At 38.3% G+C, this 27,464-nt stretch overlaps 2 long non-coding RNA genes across 2 annotated transcripts in view; one reads left to right on the top strand and one right to left on the bottom strand.

Annotated features, from left to right (window-relative positions):
* The window catches only part of LOC106997160 (uncharacterized), a 52,549-nt gene that overhangs the window by 5,255 nt on the left and 19,830 nt on the right, over positions 1-27,464 (top strand). Inside the window, exon 2 of the long non-coding RNA XR_001443290.3 lies at positions 212-333. This is a non-coding gene — a long non-coding RNA (uncharacterized LOC106997160). The remainder of the gene's footprint in view (positions 1-211; positions 334-27,464) is intronic.
* Positions 327-25,630, bottom strand: LOC144339498 (uncharacterized). The gene is made up of 3 exons (XR_013414503.1): positions 25,507-25,630; positions 2,648-2,844; positions 327-953 (listed from the first exon to the last, which is right to left on the bottom strand). It is a non-coding gene; the product is annotated as an uncharacterized LOC144339498 (long non-coding RNA).

Genomic DNA, 27,464 nt, shown 5'->3' with positions numbered 1-27,464 from the left:
AACAGTGATAAAATCCCTCAAACCAAAGGCTGAAAGTACTTGCACTCATGTATGAGTGGTCTGTGGTAATTCGGAGAAGAAAAAGGGAAAAGACGAAAGTAAAGATTTGTTTTTCTGGGGGGTGGGGGAGTTGTGTGTGTTTTTACTTATAACTGTAGTCTACTAAGGGGGATTTTTTTCATGGTTATTTATAATAGACTCTGTGTTCTAGGAAGATTTCAACAACTTTTTAGCAAACAATGTTCACATAAACCTGAAATGAAGAGCCAAAGAGGATGTGGTCTTTCAGCACCTCCAGCTAAAAAATGCTGCAGAGGAACTTCCCGTATTAAGGTAAATGAACAAATAAATCTTCCTGTGGAGACACAAGTTTTCTGAACTGATTTTATTTGCAACACAGTTATTCAAGTATGGACTGGGAACAGGAATGGGAGGGAGTGGGGAGCAAAAGAGGGAAGATATAAAAGTGTTGTACTTTTGAACTGACTCTCCAGAAATAAAGAAAAAGCCTTGATATGTATGTCGATTTCTGTGGTGTCCATACTGTCACTATGGCTCACTTCAATCTTCTGATTTGATACCACTAACAAGGTGTTGCGAAGACATGGGCAAAATCAATTCTTGTAGGTCAGTGAGATCCACTCCAGAAGACAAATCCCTGGATGTAAACTTTCTTTGGTCTGACTGATGCTTCCTTGTGGAGGTACCAGAACAGACCTTTGGTTTAAAATGCATCTCAAATGTGAAATCAGGTTCTTTTCTTTGCTTGAAGCACCCGCAATAATATGCAGAGATTGGATTTCAGGTCCCACATGCTCTTGAGTTAATTTTGCTGGATTAAAGGGTGTGCAGGCCCTTCTGAGTTAGGGCTGGCTAGGGTTTTGTGAACTCCAGCTGAGATTCTGGCATCTTCCTCATCAAGTTTGGTATTAACAGCTGCCACCTTCAGAAGACTGGTAGAGGTTCAAGGTTAGGCAAAAGCACAGAAATTACAAAAACTGACACCTTTTATCAAGGGCTACTTAAAAATATTGTCTGTTTTTGAAAAAATGTGGGTAAAGAAATGTTTTCAACAAAAGTTTGATTGGTGGGTACGTATCATCTATTTATATATTAACAGCACATGTAACTTGCAGCATAAATATTTTAAATAAATTGATATACACAATTCTTCCCTCCCTTCCTCCTTTCTTCCCTCCTTCCTTCCCTTCCTTTCCTCTCTCTCTCCTTGCTTCCTTCCTTTCTTCCTTCCTTCATTCCCTCTCTCTCTCTTTTCTTCCTTCCTTCCTTCCTTCCCTCTCTCTCTCTCTCCTTCCTTCCTTCCTGTTGAGTAGTTATAAGGTTCTAGGCATGTAACTTAATGTACACTTACTCTAGTAAAGCAATTAATAAGACAAAACTTGTACATTGAAGGAGCTCATAGTCAGAAAGAAGGAGACAGTTGCGTAAACACCTACTGAAGAGTGTTTCAGGGATTGAGATAAGAAGCTAAGCTGGGTAGCAAGCAAAAGCATGAAAGCAGGACTGTTAATTCTGGCTGGGTGAAGGGCCAAGGTGGAGATCAAGGCTGAATTTGTAAAGTCATAACAGAGGAATTTAAAAGGTGAGAAGCCTGATAATCAAGGCTATGGGACATGAAGGCAGTGTGAGAAGGGGTGGGTGGAAGCTTACTGACTGGTCAAGGCAGTGCAAGAAGTTTAACCTGTCTGGAAATATGCAGACAAGAACTGGAAAGGGCAGTCTGTGCATGAAGATTCCAGGAGAAGCCTGATGATGGAAAAACCTTAAAATCACATCGAGGTTTATTTTATAGTACTACTGTTGAGGAACCATTTTGGGTTTTTAATTGGGGAATGATACGAACATTTCCAGGGTTGTTGCTCTGTTTTGTTTTTAAGGATCAGTACAAACTAGCTGCATGAAGAATGGATGGAAGAATAAGAAGCTATGGCAATAACGACAGTTAGAATATATCAATGGGCATGGAAGAGGCTGTTGACCTGGGGAGAGTACCAATAAAGATGGCCTATGCAGGGGAAAGAACTCGGGGATTTTATAAAGTTAGAATTGTCAGGACTTTGTCTTCATTTCAGGCAGGGTGAAGGAATGGTTTAAGTTGCCTCCAAGGTATTTTGTTGGGGGTGAGGGGTACAGAGGGGTCTTACTGAATGGTGATGAAAAAGGGACACAAGCGAAGGATCAACATTGGAGAAAAGATAACCAAACCCTGGGAAGCTTAAGGAACAAAATGTAACAAAACAACGGGGATTGTTTTATAAAATACTTTGAGATATCCAGGATCAAAGATATGATAAAAACTAACATCGTGTATTCTTGCAGTAACTTTTAATTTACAAAAACAGTCCCATACATTATCTCACTTGACTCTGACCCTTATGCACTATGTAAGAAGGGCAGGGCAAGCACCAGAAACCCAGGGTTACAAAATGTAGTGATTGGGTCTCAGAGGGATTGCAAGGCATGCTCAAAATCCCACAACTGCGCTGAAATAGGACAAAGAGAAATATGTTTGCTCAGTCCTAGGTGCAATGCTCATGACAAGAATGGGAGGACAGACGGAACCCCTTTAGAGCTTGATTTTCCTTCCCTGTTGGAATATTTCTGCCTTTGGCACTGGATACGATACCTCCAGTATCTGGCTTTGTTGAGTAGTTTCTTGATGAGATCCCCAGTCGTATCAGTGGAGACATGTGGGTCTTATATGTGTTGCCTAAAGTTATGTCCAAACTGTTGAGGCCTTGATGTTCCTGGAGCTTGAATGACCCATCACCTTGGAGGGTTCTGAAGTACTGATCATTTCACTGGTCATCCTAAAACCTGAAACTGAAGACAGGGAGGCAAAAATATACTGTCATCTTTTCCTTTCTGTGAAAAACAGAAAGAAAAACACAGTAAACCTGCCATTTCCCTCAGGTCAAGTGACAGGCACTGACCCTTGAATTTTCCATTCAGAGAGCTCCAAAGTAAACACAGAATCACGTAAGCCTGAAGAAAAGAAGCCAAATTAGGAACATCACACTTCCTCTCTCCCAGAGAAGACCAGTTTTTCCTATTACTCTAAGTAGGACACTAGAAGAGAAAACAAAGTCCCTTAAAAATCAATTATAAATTAAAGAATTTGTAACGTAATATGCTTTGCACGTACTCAGATGATGGCATGCAATTAAAAAATCTGTTTAAGTGTTAGCTTAGCATTTGTAAACTCTACCAAACAACCTACATCTTCCTACCATTTGCTCATTTGTTATAACTGAAAGTAATGTCTCCTTAAATATTAAAGCTGATGGAGAAAAATGTACCATGCTTCTTCTCTCATCTCAGACATGAGAAAAATTACTCTCAGACTTATTTGCACAGTTAAGTTTACCCTTAGAAGTACCATCTCTTCAGTTTTGAACTTAAGTTAAAAGTGATGGAGTTCAGTAAAATTATCAACAGGATTAGACACACCTCAACCCCATTCTTCCTTATTAAAATGCATTTTTCTCCCCTTGGTGACCAGGACGACATGCTCTGCTGTGATTCTTCCTAACCCCTTCCCAGAATTCTCCATTAGGTCCTTCTCTTTGTGGTATCAGTCTCAAATCTCAGAACTCAGTCTTTACCTCCTCTCTTACTCCTATTCCTAACAATTTTATACAATCCATCCTTTAACTCTCATCTCTAGGCTGACTACTCCCAAAATTATAGCACTAGTCCTAATCTTTGCTGTAAAATCTATACTGGTACAACCAACAGCTAACAACACCTCTACTTAAATATCTAATAGCCATGTCCAGGCCGGACTCTTGCCTTGCTGCTATCCCCAAACCTACTCCACCCACATCCCTCCCACCTCAGCAAGTGGCATCATCATTCTTCCAGTTTTTTAAGATAAAATCCTAACAATCAACCTTGATTCATCTATTTCTCTAATATCCCACATCCAATCCGTTAGCAAACTCTCTGCTCCACCTTCCCAATACATTTCAAAGCCAATTGCTTCTCATAATCTTTATTATTTCTTACATGGATTGTTGCAATCACCTGCTAACTTGCTTCCCTGCTTCTCTTATCTCTCTTCTCTTCCCACCCGACAAAGCTATCTTTTTACAGTTTAAATCAGATTATGTGATTCCTCTTAGAATAAAATTTAAATACCATATCAGGGCCTCCAAAGTTCTACACGATCTGGTTCCTGTCTTCTTCTCTGCTCTTACCACCTAATATTCTGTGCTTTGCTTGCTCTGCTGCAAATACATTCATTTTCTTTGGATCCCCTGAACATCCAAGCACTTCCCACTTCAGTGCCTTTGCACATGTTATTCCTCTCCCTGGAATGCTCTTCCTGCAGTTCTTTACACAGCTTAATTTTTAACATCGCTCAAGTTTTGGCTCAAATGTTACTTCTTCAAGAAAGGTCCCTTTCCTCACTCCCCCAGACTTTTCGTTGTCTATTTGCTACATTTTTATTGAAAACATTAATTATTACTACAAAAATTATATGTATCAATTCCTCTTAGTTTACTATTTTTCACCCCAGCTTCCATAAATCTAAGTTAGTAGGGCCTATGTCTCTTTTTGTATTACCTATGTATCCTCAATGCCTAAAAGAGTACCTGGCACATAGTAGGCACTATATAAGCATGTGATGACTTGATGAATAAGTTAAATAAATGTGTCTATAAGATTCAATATCCCTGGTAAACATTGTTTTTTTTTTTTTTCTCTTCTAACTTGCATCAAACGAGCAATATGTGTGAAGCTAAAATATGTAAATTAATGATCTCAACATTTACAACAACCTGAGAACTAACATCATACATCTAGAGAAAATAACTCTTCCAAACATTGGCTGGGTGGCATAAATATCAAATACACTACTGCTGTCAATATTAGCAAGACAATAGTGGAACAACTTTCTCCAGAATATTCTGATAAGACAGATAGTGTATTGGCATTACCTAAGTCTTTTAGGTGAATCCCTGTATCTTCTCACTCAATAAAGGGCAACTGAGTGACCACTATATGCCAAACACTGTGATAGATACAAAGACATGTGGATGAAAAGACAAGCAGAATCTTGCCCTCATGCCACCAACAGGGAGGCCAGATGTTGAACAAATAATTATCAAGAGGCAGAAAAATGCTAGAACCATGGAATATTAGAGGAAACCATTACATCCACATTTATAGACAGGAAAATGCAACTTATAGAGAAAATATGGCTAACTCCTGGAACACCACTGGTTCATGGTAGTATTAAGGCTTGAATCTTAATTTCTTATTCATCAATATTTTGCTCTAATTAAGATGACATACATCCTGATTTGCCTAGGACAGTATTGGCTTAGTACTTGTCCTAATTATTAAAATATCACCTTGTTCACTCTCAAATGAGTCCTGGTTCAGATAATATGGCATCCTAACTCACATTGGTTCTACTAGATCAGAACTCATAAAAATCAAAGGGCCTGCCACACCCATTGGTTTGACTAGAAAATTAGTCTTTTACTCTTTTATGAAAATTGCCATAATTGACCTTATTTTATTCTAATAGTAGTTATTTAAGCTAGAGATCACGTCACTGATGAGGTGAAATAATACTGTGCGATCAGATTTTAATTGGGTGGGGATTAACTGGTCCTTTTTCCAGGAGTTCTGAGCTTGAGGTCCACATAGAGAAGCAGAAGTAGTCACAGTAAAATCAGGAAGTGATGAGAACAGCAGGGGCAGTAAAGTACAGACCGCAAATGGAAACACTTCCAAGGGGCAAAATGGCTGGGTCACTAAGGCTGCTCTATCATGATCATCAAAGAACAAGATTTTATTACCCTTTGAAACTTACGGCTCATACTAATTTTTTTTTTGCTTTCCTTATTTCCCTGTTTCTGACAAGCTATAAATACATGGTCATATTTATAGTATATGTGTACTCTCTCTTTCAATGTCTCTCTATATTATGCATATTGAGTCCCATTCAGATCTCTATATATTATATTCCAGAATTCAGGATGCATGCCACCTTACCCACAGCATAGGTTAAGGAATAGCCTTTATGGGGAAAATTTACACAAGTAAATTTCAGTACAAAGCTCTCTTCCACTTGCATGTGGAGACCTGTACATAGTTTGGTCCATAGAAAACACATAGGCTGCTTAAAGCCAACCATTCTGGATTTCGGATGGCAGCTGCTGTCTGGGAATGTTGTCTGCCTTGCACCTGGAGCCCTTAGGGTCAATGGGACATGGCATTCCACGCTGGCAGAGGAGAAAGTCCCTGGTCCCATAGGAATGTGAGCATGGGCTTAGCTCAGGCCCTCCCTCAGAAGGCCAGCTCAGGGGGTGGGTAGACACAGCTGGCTTATTACCCAGATAATGCACAGTGTCCATCCATGGATTGCTCATCTGTTCATTGGAATGGATGCTGGCTAAGTGCCTGCTCTGATTTTCTACCTATAAAATGTCAAATACACACACACACACACACACACACACACACACACACACACACACACATATGTATACGTAGGCAGTTACAGATTTATATAGATATGTAACATTTTTTAAAGGAACAGGGTCTTGCTATGCTACCCAGGCTGGTCTCAAATTCCTGGGTTCTAGCCATCCTCCTTTTTCCTGAGCAACTGGAATTACAGACACGTACCACCATGCCCAGCTTCTATATAAATATTGATTATAATTTATCAGCTCTGGTCATATTACATATAGGCTATGTAAACATATAATGTACATATATGCACACTTTGCATATGTATGGATGTATTTAAGCCACTAAATCCAATTGAAAGTGAAAATAAATTTCATTAGAAAGTCATGAAATAGTTTCGATCACACCATGAGGTTTCACGGTATGGATTTGGTGTCCACTAGACACGCAGTCTTTTCCCCCACACAAGTTTCTTTTCCTATTGTCTTTCTTTAGAGGTGGGCTACATCGACAATATGGAATCTGATATATCACTGAAAATTTAACCTTGATATGTAGCTTGATGGTTCAACTGCTTTCTATATTGTCATGAAAAGAAATAACTCCACGGTAATGAACTGTTTTGAGTGGTTGTCATTATTTCACCATACAAGGACTTTTGATAATATTGTTTTTCCATTTTTTTCAACTTAAAGGAATTTAAAACATTACTGATACCATTAAAGTCCTTTTCCAACCCCCTTTCACATTTCATTTCCAAACTTCCATTTATGAAGCAACTACTATCATGAATTTAGCATTTACCTTTGCAGTGTATTTTTAAATATTTTTCTTACGTATCTATTTACCCAATCACAATATGAAGTAAATTGCTGTGCTATTAAAATTTACATAAATGACATCATATTATATGTATCAATCTAAAATTTTCTTTTTTTATTCACTTTTTAAAACTCAGATTGTATATTATATATACTTCTGATACTGTGATATATAATAAGAAACATATATTTGGGGCTTCATTTCTGTTGTCTAGCACACAGCTCCTAGAAACCTTTGATTCTCGGAGACGATAAATTTCTAATGAGGTGACTGGTGGCTGGAGGCTCCTGGACAGCCTCAGCACGGGGGCTGGTTGGGAGGGTTGGGGATCAACCCTGTGAATGCAGGTTGGAATCATAGCTCTACCCACTCCCCAAACTCTGGGGAGATAAGAGGGACTGAAAGTTAAGGTGAGAACCAACAGTCAATGATGTAATTAACTGTGTCTACATAAAGAGCCTCCATAAAAACCCAAAGGACAGAGTTTGGAGAGCTTCTGGGCTGCTGAACACATGGAGACAATGGGAAGGAGCTGTGGCCGGAGAGGGCATGGAAGCTCCCCCTCCCTTCCCGCATGCTTTGCACTGTGTACTTCATCTGACTGTTCATCTGCATCCTGTATAATAGTGCTTATGATCAACCTGCAAGCAGAAGTAAGTATTTCCCTGAATTTCATGAGCTGTTCTAGCAAACGATAGAACTCAAGGAGGTAAAGAGAACCTCCAATTTGTAGCTAAGTGAGAGCAGAAGTATGGGTAAACTGAAAACCTACTACTTGCAACTAGCATCTGAAGTGGAGGGCGATCTTGTAGGACTGAGCCCTTAGCCTGTGAGGGTCTGTGCTAATGCCTGTTAGTGTGAGAATTGAATGGAATTGTAGGACAGCCAGTTGGTGTCGGCTGGAGAGTTGATGTGTAGGGAAAAAAAAAATTCCACACATCTAGTGTCAGAGTGAAGTACTGAACAGTGAGTGTGAGTATAGAGAAAAATAGTTTGTATTTCCCATAAAATAATACATTAGTAAAGTTAAAGAAAATCAATGACATGGCGGCCCATGTGCCCACAATTTGACAATCCTTTATAAAGGATATATGTGCTATCTCATTCCTTTCCCTGGATGTAACTATGATCCTGAATTTTATACTAAAAATTCTCCCAATTTTCTTAAAACTTGTATCACATATGACTGAATTTCTACAAATACATTAATTACTTCTGCTTGGGGCATTTGCACTTTATAGAAATGAAATCACGCAGGATGCATTCTTCATCATTTCTGCTTTTTCTTTTCAACATTTTATTTTAGAGATTGGTTAATGTTGATACACATAGCAATAATTCACTGATTTCTAATAATATGATGGGAAAAACTATCCATGTTGATATATAGAGTTAATTCATAACAAATTGCATGTGTTTACTACAATGTGAGAATCTTTGTCTTTTAACAGGAAAGTTGATTCATTAATATTTGCTATTTTCACTGATTCTAAAGTGCAGTAACAGACTAAAATATTTTGGAATAAATCTCCCAATACAAAATATCTATAAATGTTAGTTTACTATATAACAAATATCTGTAAAGCAAAGGTTATATGAATGAAGGAATCACAAATGAGTGCCTTGTAACACTGTTGAGTCCCAGTTACTCATAAGTACCTGTTTTTTCATTCATAGACAATAGAAGTTGAACCACTTTCAGGCTATGTCCTTGGTTTATGGGCAGATTTTTCTAATCTGAGTTCATTGGTACTTTCAAAATTACTTCCTAATTACAGTGCATTCACTCCTGTCCCTATGAAGGTATTGGAAAAGCATCCTATATATGCATATGGGCTGCAATTCTTCAACTCTATCTCTCACACTCTACCTCTGAGTTCTCTCTTCAGTTTCAGTATCTGGAGATTTCCCATTCTTTGTTTTGATTACGTAGTTGAAATATTACATACACAAACACACATACACGGAAAATACTTATTTAGCGTTTCTTGTTTTGAGACGGAGTTTTGTTCTTGCTGTCTTGTTGCCCAGGCTGGAGTGCAGTGGTATGATCTCAGCTCACCCCAACCTCCACCTCCCAAGTTCAAGCCATTCTCCTGCCTCAACCTCCCGAGTAGCTGGGATTACAGTGGTGTGCCACCACGCCCGGCTAATTTTGTATTTTCAGTAGAGACGGAGTTTCTCCATGTTGGTCAGGCTGGTCTCAAACTCCCAACCTCAGGTGATCTGCCCGCCTCAGCCTCCCAAAAGTGCTAGAATTATAGGCGTGATCCACCATGCCCGGCCAGAATTTCTATCTATTCAAAGTAAAATAAGGAGCCTTTCATATTTGCCCAGTCTGCTGTCATTGTGAGATATTTGATGTGATCTTTCCAGAAACCAGGTTTTATAAAGTATATAATGCTACTATCAATATGTAATTAAACAGTTTTGTTGTAGCATTTTAAATTTAAAAAATTACTTACAATTGGCCTATAAATGAGCAAAAATATTTTTAAGACTTGAAATACATATTCAATATAAAATATATGTATTATATCCAAATATATGTAAAAATTGAAAATAGTGTATGTGATATACAATATATTACTTATACATATGTAATCTGTTACATATTATCTATAAGATAAAATTTTTCAAATAAACACAAATGCTATTAGAGCTGATTTTTGTGCATCATAGCAATGTTTACATTTTACTCCCCTAAAAGACCCCCAAAGACTGAAGGGTACATTCTTCTATCAATGTCTAAACACTGCAGAAAAAATATAAAGCCAAAATTGTTTTTCCTCTTCAATAAATTCTTTCTGGAATAAGAATTCGATTTTTTTAAAAATAGTTTCTAAATTGGTAAATTTAAATTAAATTTTTTATTTTTTTAATTTCTATTTTGTTTTTGTAACTTTACTTCCAGGCTGAATCATTCACATCAGAACAGTCACTTGATTTTCAGTAGAGAATCAACAAGTATTTATGATACAGATGTTATTCACATTGTCCTCAAGTGACCATCAAACTTGCTTTTATTCCTTAATGGAAAAGTATTAGGAAACATAGAAAAAAGTTCTTGGCATGGCATGATATAAGCAGGAATGCTAAAAGATATTTCTTTTCAAAAATATCTCTCCTTTTTAGATCTCAACTTTAAAGTTTTATTATTGCAAATTCAAGGCTGTTGGTGAAAGTTTTCTGAAACCATCAGTTCTAAAGGTTTAAACTTTATTAACCCATAATTAACATTAGTATTGTAAAGTGAATTCAAACACAACACTTTTCAAAATATATTATTCCTCAGTATGCTAGTATCAATATACTTAAAAAGTGTTTTGGTTCCTCAAAAAATTAAACATGGAAATATCATCTAATCCAATAATTCTACCCCTAGGTACATACCAAAAAGAAATGAAAATTGGTATTCAAACAAAACATATACACAAATGTTCATAACACCATTATTCAAAATAGCCAAAAGGTATCCATTAACTGCCTACATCTAACAACAAATGAATGGATATCAAATGCGGTATGTTCATACAATAGAATATCACTCAGCCATAAAAAGGAATGAACTACTGATACACGCTACAACATGACTGAACCACAAAAAAAAATTATGCTAAGTGAAAGAATTCAGACACAAAAGGTCATATGTTATGTTAAATGATTCCCTTTGTATAAAATATTGAGATTAGGTAAATCTATAAAGACAGCAGATTAATGGTTGCACAGGCTTGAGGGAGGTGCAATGGGAAGTAAAGACTTAATGGATACAGAGTTCCCTTTTGAGGTGATGAAAATGTTGTGGAACTAGGTGGAGGGGTGGTTATGCAGCATTGTAAATGTAATAAATGCCACTGAGTTGTACACCTTAAAATGGTTAACTATGTTGTGTAAATTTTACATCAATAAAAAAGGAAAAATGGAGGGTTCTATAATGTGTAATTTGGAAAGTCACAATTCACACTAGCATTTTACAGACTCTGAGAACTCCTGCAGTACCTTACACATTTAAGTCATATTTCTCAAATGCATTGGATTACAAAAACCTCCGTATTCTGTGTATATGCATGTGTGCATATGTGCCTGCACACACTCCTGCACACATTTGCACATGTGTTTGCTTAACAACTACCTCATATGCCTCATCTTTAAGGCTTAGCAGACCTGTTTTGGGTCAGAATCACAAAAAGAGATAACAAAGTACAGAGCAAATAAATCCTTTAAGATCAGTGAGGAAGAGGCCAGGCGCAGTGGTGGCTCACACCTGTAATCCCAGCACTTTGGGAGGCTGAGATGGGTGGATCACCTGAGGTCAGGACTTCGAGACCAGCCTGACCAACATGGCAAAACCCTGTCTCTACCAAAAATAAAAAATATATAAATAATTTCTTCTACCAAAAATTTAAAATATATATATTTTTTGAATTTTCTACCAAAAATACATAGCCAGGCATGGTGGCACATGTCTGTAATCCCAGCCACTCAGGAGATTGAGGTAGGAGAATCCCTTGAACCTGGCAGTTGAAGGTTGCAGCAAGTTGAGATCGCTCCACTGCACTCCAACCTAGGCAACACAGTGAGACTCTGTCTCAAAAAAAAAAAAAAAAAAAAAAAAAAGTCAGTGAGGAAGTAAAAAGGTGTCCACACTAAGAAGCCCTTAAATATCAAGAACAGAACTGAAGAAAAATAAAAGACAGATACAGAAAGGAAAGGTGGGTGAATAATTAAAATCAAATTGCAAAGGAACATAGGTAGCGTCAGTGAGGTGAAAATCAGGAGATTTGTATCCACGTCTCAGGTCAGATTCTCTAGGGCGTGGACTCTGAGATGGTTGTGAGCAGGAAGTCGAGGGAGAATCCTCTGGGGATGTACATCTGTAAGGGGAAAGGAACAAAGGATTGGGAGGAAGAAGAAGCCAAACTGTGATGCAGGTCCTACAAAGACTTCAGCTAATCTCAAGAGAAGCTGTAATACAAAATGGCCCTTCAGAGATATCCAGGTCTTGTCTCTCAGAACCAGTGGGTCATGGGGTGCTAGCTGCCTCAAGCATATAGCCTTGGTAAGGAGGACAATTCCTGCGAAGAACCATCAGAAGAAAAGACTCCTGGCAGCTGAGTGATCAAATGCCTAAGCACTGAAGCGGGAATGTGGAGACCATATCATAACACTCACTACACAGGGTCACAATTTTCTGAAAAGTGTCCAACATCCCAAAAACATAATTCTAATAAGATCTCTTCCCACAACCACAAATCCAAGAAATGGCACCTTCAGGAAGTCTCCACTCAACAATTATGAGTGATTTCCTATCCCCATCCATTGTTTGATGCAGTGGGTATTTTCACTTTGTGGAGAAAAGGAAAAATTATTTTCCAGTAGAGCATCCTCTCTAGCAGGGTAGCTCAACAAGTTTGTGTTAACACTACCCCCAAAACTTGTTACAGATCAATTAACCTCAAATTAAAATGATCATTTCTTGCTGGTATCCTCTAATAGTTCATTAATTGATATCAAATAATGCTACTTGTTGCTTTTACTCTCTGGTTTTTCCATTGTGGTCTGCCTACCTTCTACATTGGAGTCACTTCAAGGAAAGAGGGCTAATAATTGAAAATAGATATCTGTGGGTCTCTCTCCAGATGGACTAAACCTGAATCACTGAGGAAGAAGCACAGCAACCCATTCTTTATGTTTTGGGATATTTTTATGGATATAAATGTTCAAGAACTACTATTACGAGTTCTCTAAATCTCCCTAGTTTGAGTCAAATCATCCAGGAGTCATGGGCTCACAGCTCTTCACATTAGCCTCAACAGGTCTTTTTTTATTTAATTGCACTTTCGTGAGATGCCCGGAGCCAATACTGAGGTGTATTGTATAAACTTCACTGAACAACTTGTGTCTGCGTTTACTGTTGAGATTATGTGTATGACAATACATGATGTCTTGTCTGTAAAGACTTGGGAGAAAATTCTGATCTCATAATCAGATAGAATTGTTCATCTCTTGAGCAACTAGATAGATTTAACACTATAAGTAGTGTGACTCACTCACCTTTAGTGTTTCCTTCTTCTCACTGGCTAGCAGAAACTCAGAGTCAAGTTTTTGGCACACCTCTAGAAAATATGCGTGACTTCATCGTGTGATTTTTGTGTCCTGACTCACTTTTACTTTCACTGAACTTTCCTGAGTCCTTTTTTTAAAACCATTTATTTGCTATTTCATATGTATTTCATTAAATGGTTTTTTAAATCCTTTCTGGGACAAGCCTGGGCATAAATAGTCAACTGTATTCCAATTATTAACACGTACCAGACATTCAACAAGTTCAGTCCATCAGTGAAATACCTTAACAGCCAAGAAGTAGCCCCTGCCAGTATATTATATATGCTTTTGCACGGCACTGTGTGAAGAAATTCTAGCAATGTTGTAAGCAATTAGTTGGAAAGGATTTCAACTTTTGACACCAATAACCGGTCTAACAACATTCTGTGACTTGGCATATCAGTGAACATAGGAGAAAATAATAGGGCTTGTGCATTTCCAAAGAACCATTGAGGAAGGAATTCAGAAAATGTCCCACAATTTTAATTCTCTTTTCTTTTCATATAATCTTCCTCGCTTATGCATGCACAAGCATAAAAGTAATATAAAAATTACAGAACCCCCAGATTTCATTTAAATCTCTCTAGCCCTTTGGACAATTACACAGTGCAAATTCCCTCTTTTCACCCAGTCATGCATTATACTTTGCTATAGGATGAAAAAATTCCTGATAAATGTCATCATGATTTAGTTCACGTTGGGAAAAGTAAGGTTACATTTAAAATATTTAGAAGTTTGAAGTTATTACATTACAGATGAGTTTGTATTTCTTAGTATGTATTAACTGTAAGAGTGTATTAGAATAAGTGTTAGATGTTGCCTATGACTATATAAAGTATCTGAGTCAACCAGAAATGAGCTCACACTTCTAATAACTTAAGCATGAATAAGTGAATCATAAAAAAGCCCTCCATTCCTTTTACTGAAATAATCCTGGGAAAGATGGAAACAGCACAGGCCTCTGCTTCTGATAACAGATATGGAAAGGAAACATAGAAGAGCCCTGGAAAATCTTTGGGCTGTTAGAATTAGCTTTCTTTTTTTTCTTTTTTTTAACCTTCTTTTATTATTATTATTATTATTATTATTATAATACTTCAAGTTGTAGGGTACATGTGCACAACATGCAGGTTTGTTACATAGGTACACATGTGCCATGTTGGTGTGCTGCACCCATTAACTCGTTATTTACACTAGGTATTTCTCCTAATGCTATCCCTCCCCCCTCCCCACACCCCACGACAGGTCCCAGTGTGTAAGATTCCCCACCCTGTGTCCAAGTGTTCTCATTGTTCAATTCCCACCTATAAGTGAGAACATGCAGTGTTTGGTTTTCTGTCCTTGCGATATTTTGTTCAGAATGATGGTTTCCAGCTTCATCCATGTCCCTACAAAGGACATGAACTCATCCTTTTTATGGCTGCATAGTATTCCATGGTGTATATGTGCCACATTTTCTTAATGCAGTCTATCATTGATGGACATTTACATTGGTTCCAAGTCTTTGCTATTGTGAATAGTGCCACAATAAACATACGTGTGCATGTGTCTTTATAGCAACATGATTTATAATCCTTTGGGTATAGACCAATGGAACAGAACAGAGCCCTCAGAAATAATACCACACATCTACAACCATCTGATCTTTGACAAACATGACAAAAACAAGAAATGGGGAAAGGATTCCGTATTTAATAAATGGTGCTGGGAAAACTGACTAGCCATATGTAGAAAGCTGAAACTGGATCCCTTCCTTACGCCTTATATGAAAATTAATTCAAGATGGATTAGAGACTTAAATGTTAGACCTAATACCATAAAAACCCTAGAAGAAAACCTAGGCAATACCATTCAGGACATATGCATGGGCAAGGACTTCATGTCTAAAACACCAAAAGCAATGGCGACAAAAGCCAAAATTGACAAATGAGATATAATTAAACTAAAGAGCTTCTACACAGCAAAAGAAACTACCATCAGAGTGAACAGGCAACCTACAGAATGGGAGAAAATTTTTGCAATTTACCCATCTGACAAAGGGCTAATATCCAGAATCCACAAAGAACTTAAACAAACTTACAAGAAAGAAATCAAACAACTCTACCAAAAAGTGGGTGAAGGATATGAACAAACACTTCTCAAAAGAAGACATTTATGCAGCCAACAGACACACAAAAAAATGCTCATCATCACTTGCCCTCAGAGAAATGCAAATCAAAATCACAATGAGATATCATCACTCACCAGTTAGAATTAGCTTTCTATAGAGACAGCTGGTAACATATAGCATATTAGTTAAGCAGGTTCTAGCATTAGATTGTTAGGGGTTAAACTCCAGCCCTAATGTTTATCAAGCAGTCAGTACTAGGATATTTGACTTAGTCTTTCTGTGCCTCAGTCTCTCTTTCTATAAAGTAAGAATGATAACACTACCTATCTCACAGAATTGTTTTGAGGATTAAATAGGTTGATCTATAAAGAGCTCTTAGATCTAGAAAATAAAATTTTAATAAATATTAAATGTTAAACTCCTTTCTGGATGATGTCCTGAGACACAGATTTACCTGTATTCCTTATTAGGAAATTTGATATGAGGTACAGGCCAAGAATAGCCATTCTTACCATAATTGCTACTAGCTCCATCCATAATGGAAGATCCCATTACATCGTAGCCAAGTTCAGAATGAGCAAGCCTTGTGTGCTTTGCTGAGGAAGTGGAACTTTATCCTCAAGACAAACAAGAGTCACTGGAAGGTTATAACGTAGTAAGAAGTGTTAAGTGCTCAGATTTGGCTTTTGCAAGGATTATTCTGTGGATAAAGCACTGTTGAGATGAATGAGAGAAACACACACACACTCAGCGGCTTAAACAAGATAGAAGTGTGTGTTGTGTGGTGCATGTGTGTGTCTGTGCATGCACGCATAGGTTTTGGGGGATTTTTCCATTTCCCATGTAAATGAGATCCATTTACATGACTAGTAAGGCAAATTCTCACATTGATCCATGAATCCTGTATTCTGGTTGCTTCTTCATCCTCAAAAATGTAGATTCACTTCAAATTCAAGGGTGGCTACTCAAAAGCTAGTCATTATGTTTCCGTTCCAGGATTAGGAAAGGAAAAAACAAAAGGAGGTTATTCAGCCTTCCCTTAAGAACAGCTCCTAGAACCTACTCAAGAGACTTGAGCTGACTTGTCCTTGTTGGAGCTTAGTTAGATGGTTACTTTAGATGCAAGTGAATCTGGAAAATGTGTTGCTTATTTTAAGTGGCCATGTCATTAAAAATACTCAACTATTAAGTGAAAGGGGGAAAGGCAGTTCTAGGGGACAAGTAGGAGTCTTCACCATCTGCAAATAGCTAGTGAAGATGTCAGAAAGCTGTATCTTATAAGACTGGGTCACCAGCTTCATGAAAAAGGACCAGTAAAGGAGTATCGCAGGTTTCTGTTTTTGGTGAAAGGATAGAGGACATTTCATTCAACAACGTAAGAAAAAGCTACTTGGTAAGGAAGATCACGAATAAATTAACCTTTAAGCATATTAAGCTTAAAATACTGGGCCAGGTGCCGTGGCTCACGCCTGTAATCCCAGCACTTTGGGAGGCCGAGGCAGGCTCATCACGAAGTGAGGAGATCCACACCATCCTGGCTAACACGGTGAAATCCCATCTCTACTAAAAAATACAACAAATTAGCCTGGCTTGGTGGCGGGTGCCTGTAATCCTAGCTACTCGGGAGGCTGAGGCAGGAGAATGGTGTGAACCTGGGAGGCAGAGCTTGCAGTGAGCCGAGCTATCGAGCCACTGCACTCCAGCCCGGACGATAGAGCGGGACTCCGTCTCAAAAGAAAAAAAGAAGATACTGTAGGACAACCCAGTGGAAATTATATCTAAACAACTATATTTGAATTTGAGAAACTCAGGAGATAAATTCCCGCTAGAGATACAGACTTGCGAGTCACCTCTAGAGCAGGTAGTTAAAAACAAGAAAGCGAATGAGGTAGCATGGATCTACTTTCCCCTTTCTTGTTGTGGCCTAAACGGATGAGAGCACGCAGCTGGTAAGTGCACCACCCCACAGGCTCTAGGATAATGGACTTGTGTGGCCACTCCAGGGGCTGAGGGCAGGGGTTACTCTCTTATCTTCACACAGGTTGAGATGGAAAGAGGAAGCATAGTACAGACAGAACAAGTGGAAAAAGAATTTCATGGAGAGTCTGTGAAGACAGAGGGTGTATTTATAATGGAATGAGATCCCACAGGTTACAACAAAAATCCTGAGGAGGAGATCTGGAGGGCAGGGAAGAAGACCTGGGAAGATATCTAAGAAAGAGCTGGCCAAAGAGACCCACATTATTATGGGGATTAAAATGGAGATAGGAGTGTCATGTCAAATTATAAATAATTTGATTGAGACATGGTTTTTTACTTAGGTAGTACAGGGTTCTAAATCCAAGTAGAAGCAGAGGCCTGATGACTCCACAATCTACGGTCCTGTACTAGAGCCTTTGGCCTACATTCAGAGCTTGAAATGGAACCAGGACAAGGAGCAGCCCTGAGGACTCTGGAAGTCCTTTGCAGGGGCAGACCCTCTGTCCAGGTGTTAGAGAGATTTTTAAAATTATCTCCTTTCTGTTAGCAGCAGTCTTCAATGGTGGAGGCATGTCCTCAATATATAGCCCTCGGTTATTTATGACGGTTAACTTAAATCAAAGGACCTGCAGCCCAAAGGCCAAATCAGATCCACTGCTCATTTTTGTAAACAAAGTTTCATTGAAATATAGTCACAACCATTCATTCAATATCATCTCTGGCTGCTTCAGTGCCACAGCAGCAGAGCCGAATAATTTTACAAAGATCGTATGGCCTGCAAAGTCTCAAATACAGTATTCTGTATCTGACTTTTGAGAGAAAAAGTTTGTCAACTCCTAATTCGGGTAGACTATATGAAGCACATAATACACTATCTAGCGCAGAGTAAGTGCTAACAAATTACGCTTGTTTTTGTTTTTATTTTTAAAGTCAAATCTTGATTATCAACGTCTTTGTTATTGGCCATTTGATTTTAGGCACTCTGGGGAAACCATTCATCCTTGCTAATTTACATGTGGTTGATGGTAAAATTTACACAACTCTCCATTTTATCTAAAGCCTTGTATATATAATTTCAGCCATATGGATTTTATGTGTTTGGAGATCATGGCTAATTCAACCATATGGAGATTATTTTAACTTAAAGACATTAAAAACCAACAGATGATTTCATCTCTCATATATGCAATTATAATAAGAGTCAAAATGTCCTACTTTTGGGTGCCAGGACAAATGAATTTAAAGGGTGTTTTTAATCACTAATACTGAGCATAAAAATGGAAGTAAAAGTGAGATTCAATTTAAGATATAATATTAAAGGTTGTCACATTATGAAAATTAAAAATATTCTAAAACAGCAAAAGAAAACAAAACAAGACTCATGGATCCTATAACCTATTCTCTATTGACCTTAAGCCCATAGTTGAAAGACTTCAGCATTAAAATTAAAATCCTGTGATATGGTAATACACTAAATGCTAATCCAAATGATGTTTAGAGTTTGGTGGAAAGAAATTTCCCCTGGAGAATATAAGAAATATACCTATTTAATATATTTGGTAAAATTTGGCAGAGATTTGCTAAAGAATGTAATTTGAGAATGGGCAGATAGAGTTAACACCTCATTAAAAAAGTACCAAAGAGTGTCTTGTTAAATAAAAGGTCGTCACAGCACAATCCCACTGCCAGGAGGCTTCAGCGTTGAGCTCGATATTGATGGAAAAGGAAATGACTAATTTGGGAAAGTCTGTTTGTGTTGTGCTCAATCCTTAGCATCCTGGAGGGCAAGAAGAGTTCACATCTCATAAAGTCTCAGGCCTTGGCCAAGATCACATTTGAGGTAGTTATAGGTTGTTTTCAGTGCCTGGCCAGCTCCTCTTAGCACTTATTTACATGTTCATGAAGTTTTTCCCATTCCTCACAGTACCAGCGTTTACGATGAAAATGTTCCCTATCTGCACTATGCAGTGTGGTAATCGCGACCCACGTGTGGCTACTGAGCACTTGAAATGTGGCTACTGCAACTGAGGAACTAGATTTTTAATGTTTCAGTTTTCATTGATTTAAATTTAAGTGTGTATTTGAATAGCCACATGGGGCTAGCAACTACCATATGGGACATTACAAGTTTTAAATTGAATAGGTTTCTGATTATCTTCAAAACAAAGAAAAGTGTTGGGGATTTTCTTTTTCCACAAATGACATTAATTATTGTTCAAAGGTGTTCTTCACTAGGTAGACGACCCACCCGATCTGACCTGCTACACCCTGTACCTTCACTACTCTCCCATCCTTCAAAATATACTTATCCCATGTCTCATTTCTGAAACTCTTTTCTTCTAATCACTTACGTGATAAATTAACACAGTAAAAGATAGCCACAAAAAAAAAAGCACAAAATGTCAAGAAACAGTGCCCTCTTCTAAAGACATTTTTAAGTCTAAAGATAAACGTCACAAGTTTATAAGAAAAAATAAATTTACGCATGTGGGGCAGGAGCAGAGGGTATATGGCAAATCTATGTACCTTCCTCCCAATTTTGCTGAGAACTTAAACCTGCTCTAAAATACTAAGTTTTGTAAAATCAACCAATTAATTAATCAATCAGGTTAGGATAGGATTGGAAAAATTCATTTAGAAACTGTGGAATATCCTTACAATATAATATTAGTAAGATCAAATATATATATATAATATAATTCCAATTTTGTTTATTTACGTGTACAATCCTTAGCTGTCCAGGGTATTGGATCAAACAAAAGTGTTATGATTTTATAAAAGGAGACACAAGAGTAGAAGGACAAAGCTGACTCTTTCATAGGAGAACTTTCTGGAAAATAGGTAAAATGGAAGGAAGACTTACATAACCCTAGATTTAGTTATTATTTAATCTGTCTACTGCTGTAATGCAATAAAAAATTGTGTCAACCCCATCTATGACTGAAGTAAGTATCGTCCACAAAGCTACCATAATCTTTTCAATGAGCTTGCTGGCTCATAGATGAGGAAATTACGTTCTTTTTCTGTTTCAGTGTTTCCACCTCGAATGGAAATCAAACACCTGAGTGACCTCCCTATGACTGAGAATTGGGTGGGGACATCCTGCAAATTCTCACCAAACAGTTTTGAGTGGAAAACGATTGCATCTTTAAAGGGTTTTAAAGAGTAGAATGTGCTTTCCCTGAGATGGCATTAATTTTTACTCAGTTCACACATTTTTATTTTAGAGCAATCGCCACATTTCAACAAGTGATTGGAAAGAACTCGTCCACATTTCTCTTCTCAGGGCTTAGCTACATTACTGTTTTGCTTCCAGGTGCTGCTTGCATTACTCATTCTCATTCTGATAATAAAAAGTGACGTCTCCAGCGACTAAGTTGAACCTTGGGATAGAGAAAACTGCATATTTTTATAAAAGAAAAAGGCTCACTCTTTATTTTACGTGAGTTCCACCTAACCCACCTAAAATCCACCTCAAATCTCAGAGGTATTTTACCTCAGCTACCTTGTTGCTGTCATGTTCTATTTTCAGTTGACTATATTCTGAATACTTTTCAAATTTATATAATTAAATGTTTTCAATAAAATTCTTAAATGAAAAATTAACTTAACATTTTACATGTACATAGGAAAAGATCTTTTAGTTTTGGGGAGACAACAACAATAATAACAATTGACATAAAGATATGTTTTGATAAACAATATCAATAGAGAAATAAATATCGATAAAAGCTAGTGCCTTATTTAGAGCTCACACACTTTTACAAACTCTTTGAGGTGACACAATAAAAGACAAAAGCATACTTCAACTTTCTTTTTTAATTACCAATGACAGAAAGATGAAAATGGAAAAGTTACACAGGACGAGGGAAGTGGAAAACAATTGTCAAAAAAGTAAAGTCCACATAATACTTTAGTCCACAAATTATGTGCTAGAAATAAAAATAAGATCCTAAGCACTTCAACTGACTAAAAAGCCTCCTTCTTGGCCAAGGCACTGCAGAGAAACATTCTGATTCCTTGCCATGACTGGATGGGAAATTAGACACACCTCAGTATTCCCCTTCCTTATTAACCTTTAACCAGAATTCTTTCCTAAGAAGTAGGCAGAAACCAGCTCTAGAAGACAAGAAACAAATCACTTTTCTTTTTTTTTTTTTTTTTTTTTTTTGAGCTGGAGTCTCACTCTGTTGCCCAGGCTGTAGTGCAATGGTGTGATCTCAGCTCACTGCAACCTTCGCCTCCTGGGTTCAAGCTATTCTCATGTCTCAGTCTCCCGAGTAGCTGGGATTACAGGGCCCGCCACCACGCCCTGCTAGTTTTTGTATTTTTAGTAGAGACGGGGTTTCGCCATATTCTTCAGGTTGGCCTCAAACTCCTGACCTCAGGTGATTCACCCATGTTGGCCTCCCAAAGTGCTGGGATTACAGGTGTGAGCCACCACGCTCGGTCATGAATCACTTATTCTTTTATTGCCTTTAGACAATCATCTGAGGCCATGACCAGACCTCCCTCTTGGCAGTTTCAGCTTGAAGGCTCACCTGTTTCACAATGAACCTCTTACTAAAAACTGACCACCATCCCCAGACTAGTTTTGGCTGGCTTATGGAAAAGGGACAGTGAGGGTTTTCATATCCTCTGCTTCACTTTTTCGTATCAGAAGGCCAAAAGCTCCACCAATGTATCATGCTGACGGTGCCATTTTTTGAACATGGAACCCATGAAGAGGCATGAAGTGCAACTGCTCGTGTTCATGTTCCTCTTTTATAAAATATTCATGGCTCCTCCGACAGCGTGTTAAGTACGTATACTTAGCCAACCCACTCAGCGTAAATTTCTGTTCCCTTTATCCCTCCCTCCGAGTGCGGGCTCTTACCTTCTGCCAGAAGCTGTGCTTCTCTGCAGGATGACCAGCCTGTGGACTAGCAACCCTTTATGAGAAATAAAGCTCTCCTTTCCAAATCTATGAATCTCATCATTTTTCAACTGATAGTGACCACTGTATCAATATTCAATATTAAAATTGTCAATCCTCACCAGCACATGACAGAGACTTCCCCAGTGTAGTCTGCCCCTCAATTCTGAGGAAACTAGGAGAAGCTCCATTTCTGAGCCCAGAGCTCAGGAAAAGAAAAACCTGTGACTTCCACATTAACCTGAGCAGTCAAAACCCTTTTCTGTTATATGAAGTGGGCCATCAGCAGCACAAGTGACATTTATAAACCAGATATATTTTTGTGACATAGTTGTCCAATCATGAGCTAAAAAGGGAGTTTCTGCAAGTAAGAAGTGAAAAAACACATTGTTATGATCCGAGCTGTGTTCCCCTAAAATTCCTGTGTCGAAGCTCTAACCCCTAGAAACCTTAGAAGAGGAATATATTTGGAGATAGGGCCTTTAAAGAGTAATTAAGGTAAAACGAAGTCATAGGAGACAGTCAAATGCCTAGGCAGCTAAAAAGGGGTCCCTGGAGAATCACCAACCCACCCCGCAAATATTTACATCAGATTTTTTTTGTACAGATGAGGAAATCTGCCAGGGCTTTATCTGAGCATGCCTACATGTGCACTGCGGGAACAGGGTGGAGCCACGGTCAGTGGGTGAAGCCACGGTCAGGGGTGGAGCCACAGCCAGCGGGAGGAGCTCCCTTGTGGTGGTGTGAGTTTCAATCTGTGAGGTGGGAGGCCTGTCAGCAGGACTCCATCTTGCTTTGCTGTGTTTTTTGTTTGTTTGTTTTCCCCTTTATGCCCAGTAAAATTCTGCTCTACTTACCCTTCAGTATGTCCACGTGCCTAAATTTTTCTGGTTGTGTGACAAGAACCCGGTTTTAGCTAAATTAAGGAGCAAAATTCTGCACCAATATGGGTGGGCCCTAATGGAATATGACAGGTGTCCTTATAAGAAGAGAAGGTCAGAGACACACAGAAAGGGAAGACTACATGAAGACCCAGTAAGGTGGACCTCTGCAAGCGAAAGAGAGAAGCCTTGGAAGAAAACGATCCTATTGGCACCTTGATTTTGGACTTCTAGCCTTCAGAATGGTTAAGAAAATAACGTACAGCTGTTTAAGCCCCCCAGTCTATGGTTCTATGTTATGGCAGCGCTGGCAAACTAATTACAGGCTCTTTTCCAAAATTTCTAAATCCAGTTGTTTCTTAGATTAAATGGCACATGGAAGACTGGTTAAAATGTGCCCTCATGACTATGAAAAGAGTATCACCAACACTGGTCTGACTTCTACAGGTCTATCATGTTGATGGCAAGACTTTCTCACTCCACTTTTACAGACAAGATTTTCCTCAAGCCAGATAGGATGCTGCCTGTTCACTTTTCTATTTTAAAAATGCTTTGCAAATGGAGCTGCTAAGTAATTGATAACATATGGTTAACAGGAGAAATAGAATAAAAGAAAAAGACTCTCTCTCCATAGCATTGTTCTCCAGACCTTTTTTCCAGCTGGGCTTCTACCAAAGGAAGCGCTCTGAAAAGAAGCAACTGAGGAGCACTTTAAAATGTGAGTCCTAGGAAACAATCAACCTCACTTCCTGGCACTTGTGTCTTTGTCAAGCAACAGGAACACCAGAATTGCCCTAATGGAATGGAACAATGACCTATTTATTCTGATATCCTGTCTCCTACTGAGACTTATGCCAGGTTCTTTTGAGGAAGGGCTAACCACCACATAAGCACCCTATTGTGTGCCACTTGATTGCATTTGGAGTTGGAAGACTTTGGAGAGTGTGGGAAGGGTGTTTTTCTTTCTAAAAACACGTGGGATGTATGAACATTATCGAGTCATTTGTCCCCGGAATTTGAATGTCTAGAGACTTCAGTTAGCAGGATTTCTGAGCTGCAAAGAATATAGAATATAGTAGTCACACACACCACTATGTATTTTATCATTTTCAACTACCATTTGGTTTCTGTACCTTGTCTTCTTTGCTCTCTAAGGTGATCATACTACCACCTTTTAAAAATTTTTTATTTTGACCTTCAGTAAATTTCATGTATTCAATTTCCCATGCCTTCCTACAGGATACTAATAGTCTCTAGTAATCCATACGGATCAAATTTTAATCTAGATCCGAGACAGAGTAGGAACAGGGCTTTGTTTCAGTTCATCCCCACTAGAGCATTCTTCCATGCATTCCCACTGATTGCAAAACCCATACCACTACCTGACACTGTACCATTAACTCAAGCCTTTAGTCATAGAAAGAAAATAGCCATTCTGTATTGTCTTTCTGTGCTTTCATAATGTTTAACCATGTCTTTTATTTAGAGAATTCCAGGAAATGGCCTTAGGAAATCCAAAATATGAAACCCAGGTTGCAGAGTGTCTCACCTCAGGCGTAAGTGCTAAATAATGGATTTGCAGCCTTGTTGCCACAGGCCAGACCACCAGGTGACCCATTGCTTAAGACAGCCATCACAACCAGATAATGCTGACCTGCATACCCTACCCCTGATTTAAATTCTTGTGCTTCTCCTAATATCCCAACTGGCTTTTTTCAAGGAGTGAGTCAGGGAATTCTCTCTCAGGCTGTCTCCCTTATGCCCGAGCATAAGCTCCAATGAAGACTTGTCTGGGAGAACTCTTTTGGCCTCATGTCAATTTCTATTGCACTGAAAGCCCAAGAACTCATGGTTGGTAACAGATCCATGAAAAATTTATAATCCTTAACTTTAGCTGGGCATCAGAACAATATTTTATTTATCTCTATTTGATATCTATTTTTGTTAGCGGTGGAAGAGATCTGAGTTACCCCGAGTTACCAGCGGCAAATCTATATGGGTTCACAGCAACTTCAGTCCTTGCCTCCTCAGAAGAAAGAATTTGACTGAGGGGCATAAAGCAGAAAAAGAGACCAAGGCAAGTTTCACAGCAGAAGTGGAAGTTTGTTTTAAAAGACTTTAGAGTAGGAAAATTTGCTTTAAAGAGGTCCAAGCAGGCACTTGAAGGTCCAGGAGAGAAAAGAGAGCAAAAGAAAACAGCAAAAATGACCTTTAACCTTGATCCTAGGACTTTATAGGCTTACCTCTTTCCCCTGATTCTTCCCTTAGAGTGGGTTTTCCTCATGCTTGGTGCTCTCCTTACCTTTGGGAATTGAACATGCTCAGTTTCTTTAGGTAATTATACACATGCACATCTGAGGCTTTCTTCCCTTTTCCAGTGGAGTGTGACCCAGAAGATTATATCTTAACACGCATGCCCCGGAAGTTGCTTCTCCCTGGGGTCTGCATTCAATTAACATTTTTATGTTAACAGGTGTGGACCATCAGGAAATGGCCTTTCCCTGACACTGCCGAACTATCATTTTTAGAGAGGCAATGTGATAATTGCTGAACCATCAGCTGACATTTCTAGTGGGTGGGGGAGAGCCCTCTCCTGTCCTGCTCATACTTAACTACCTGTAACATTTTCACACAGCTGTAAACAAAGAACAAGAAAAAAACTACTTTTTCTTTGGAATGCTTTAGAAACCTCTAATGCATCCTTGTATTTCCTACTACTTGCATTATTTTGTTAGATATCTAATGTTTACCCAATCAATTATTAGCTTTTGTATTACATAATGTTTATATCCTTGAAGTTTCAAAATACACCAACAATTTTAATATACTAATGAGTAGCTGCTGATGAGGCTCAGAACACACCACCACCCCAAACTATGACTGTAGATCTGAATAATCTGAATGGCGCACTCCAAATATGCCTTTTTCACCTAAGGATTATTTTGAGCTGGTTACATTCAGAAAGTAGGCAGACACAGGCATAGCTCTTTAAAGTTACCTTTTTGTAAATGAAATTTATATCTGTAAAGTAAGTGTCCATTTGTAAGGGTATCTTCCTCTCTACACCAAGAAGAGAAGGAAGACTAAATCACTAGAGACTCCAGAATCAATGGAGAAGGCACCTGCATAACAAACCTTACCTTTCACTTCTCTTGCTCATCTTACCTTAGCTGGGCCTTTCCCCACACCCTTCATTGTTTCAGAATATGGTGATATTTACGTCTGAAGTTTAAAATGCCTTCTTTGAGCTACATTCTTGAGACTTCTCATTTCAGTGGTTTTTCCCCAATGTATACATGAGGAATACATGTTAACTAACTTCTATTTTTTTTCCTCTTTTTAATCTGTCTTTTGTTAGGAGGAGTCCCAGTTAAGAACTATGAAAGAGGGAGAGAAAATTATTTTTCTTCCCCTACACTGTATATTCTCTTAAAAAGAAATTTACAAATCTCTTGGCATATTCACATTATATCTGTGTCCTTGGTTCTGCCTATTGTTTGTCCCATTGGTGATGTAATGCCCTCAAACTATAAATATGAGATTTTTTATATGGTGAGAGCTGCAAAAAGATAGATAAAAATTTACACAAAGCATTGTCCAAAGCAATCTTCTCTGAACAGAACACCCTGACTAAAGTGACAATGGAACTCATGTGGAAGAATGCTTCATTAGAAACATGAGAAGCCCAGGGCATATTTAGAGTACTCTTTAGAGTAACCTGAGGGAGTGGATGAAAACACAGGAGAAGATGAAGGGGCTAGAGGCATTGACATTCCATTTGAGTTTTCATTTATTCTGACTAATCTTTTGTTGTCTAGTTATTTATGTTGTATGAAAGTAATTTTATTGAACTCAATGCATGCACTGATTCAAAAAGCATAAAATACAAAGCAGTCTGCCCATATAACCCGAAGTTTATAATAATGCAACCTAATGGGGAAAATATCTGGAAAGGAAAAGATAAGTGTATTACATGGCATAAATAAGAAAAGGGAAAGACCAACAAATGAATCCTATTTGATTCATCCATACTGCAATCAATGAAAAGCCCTGGTCCACATCACTTTTCAGGATGCTTTACAGAAAAGGCAGAGTACATTTTCCACTTGGTAATGTATTACTGTATACTAATGAATGTTCACAACCCACCACTTCCTAGTCTTCTGGTTCATTAGAGAATGAACAGATGTCATTTTATGTC

The sequence above is a fragment of the Macaca mulatta genome, chromosome 2, assembly GCF_049350105.2.
Source record: "Macaca mulatta isolate MMU2019108-1 chromosome 2, T2T-MMU8v2.0, whole genome shotgun sequence".
In the NCBI taxonomy this organism is placed as follows: domain Eukaryota; kingdom Metazoa; phylum Chordata; class Mammalia; order Primates; family Cercopithecidae; genus Macaca; species Macaca mulatta.
This window is presented reverse-complemented; position numbering and strand designations above follow the sequence as displayed.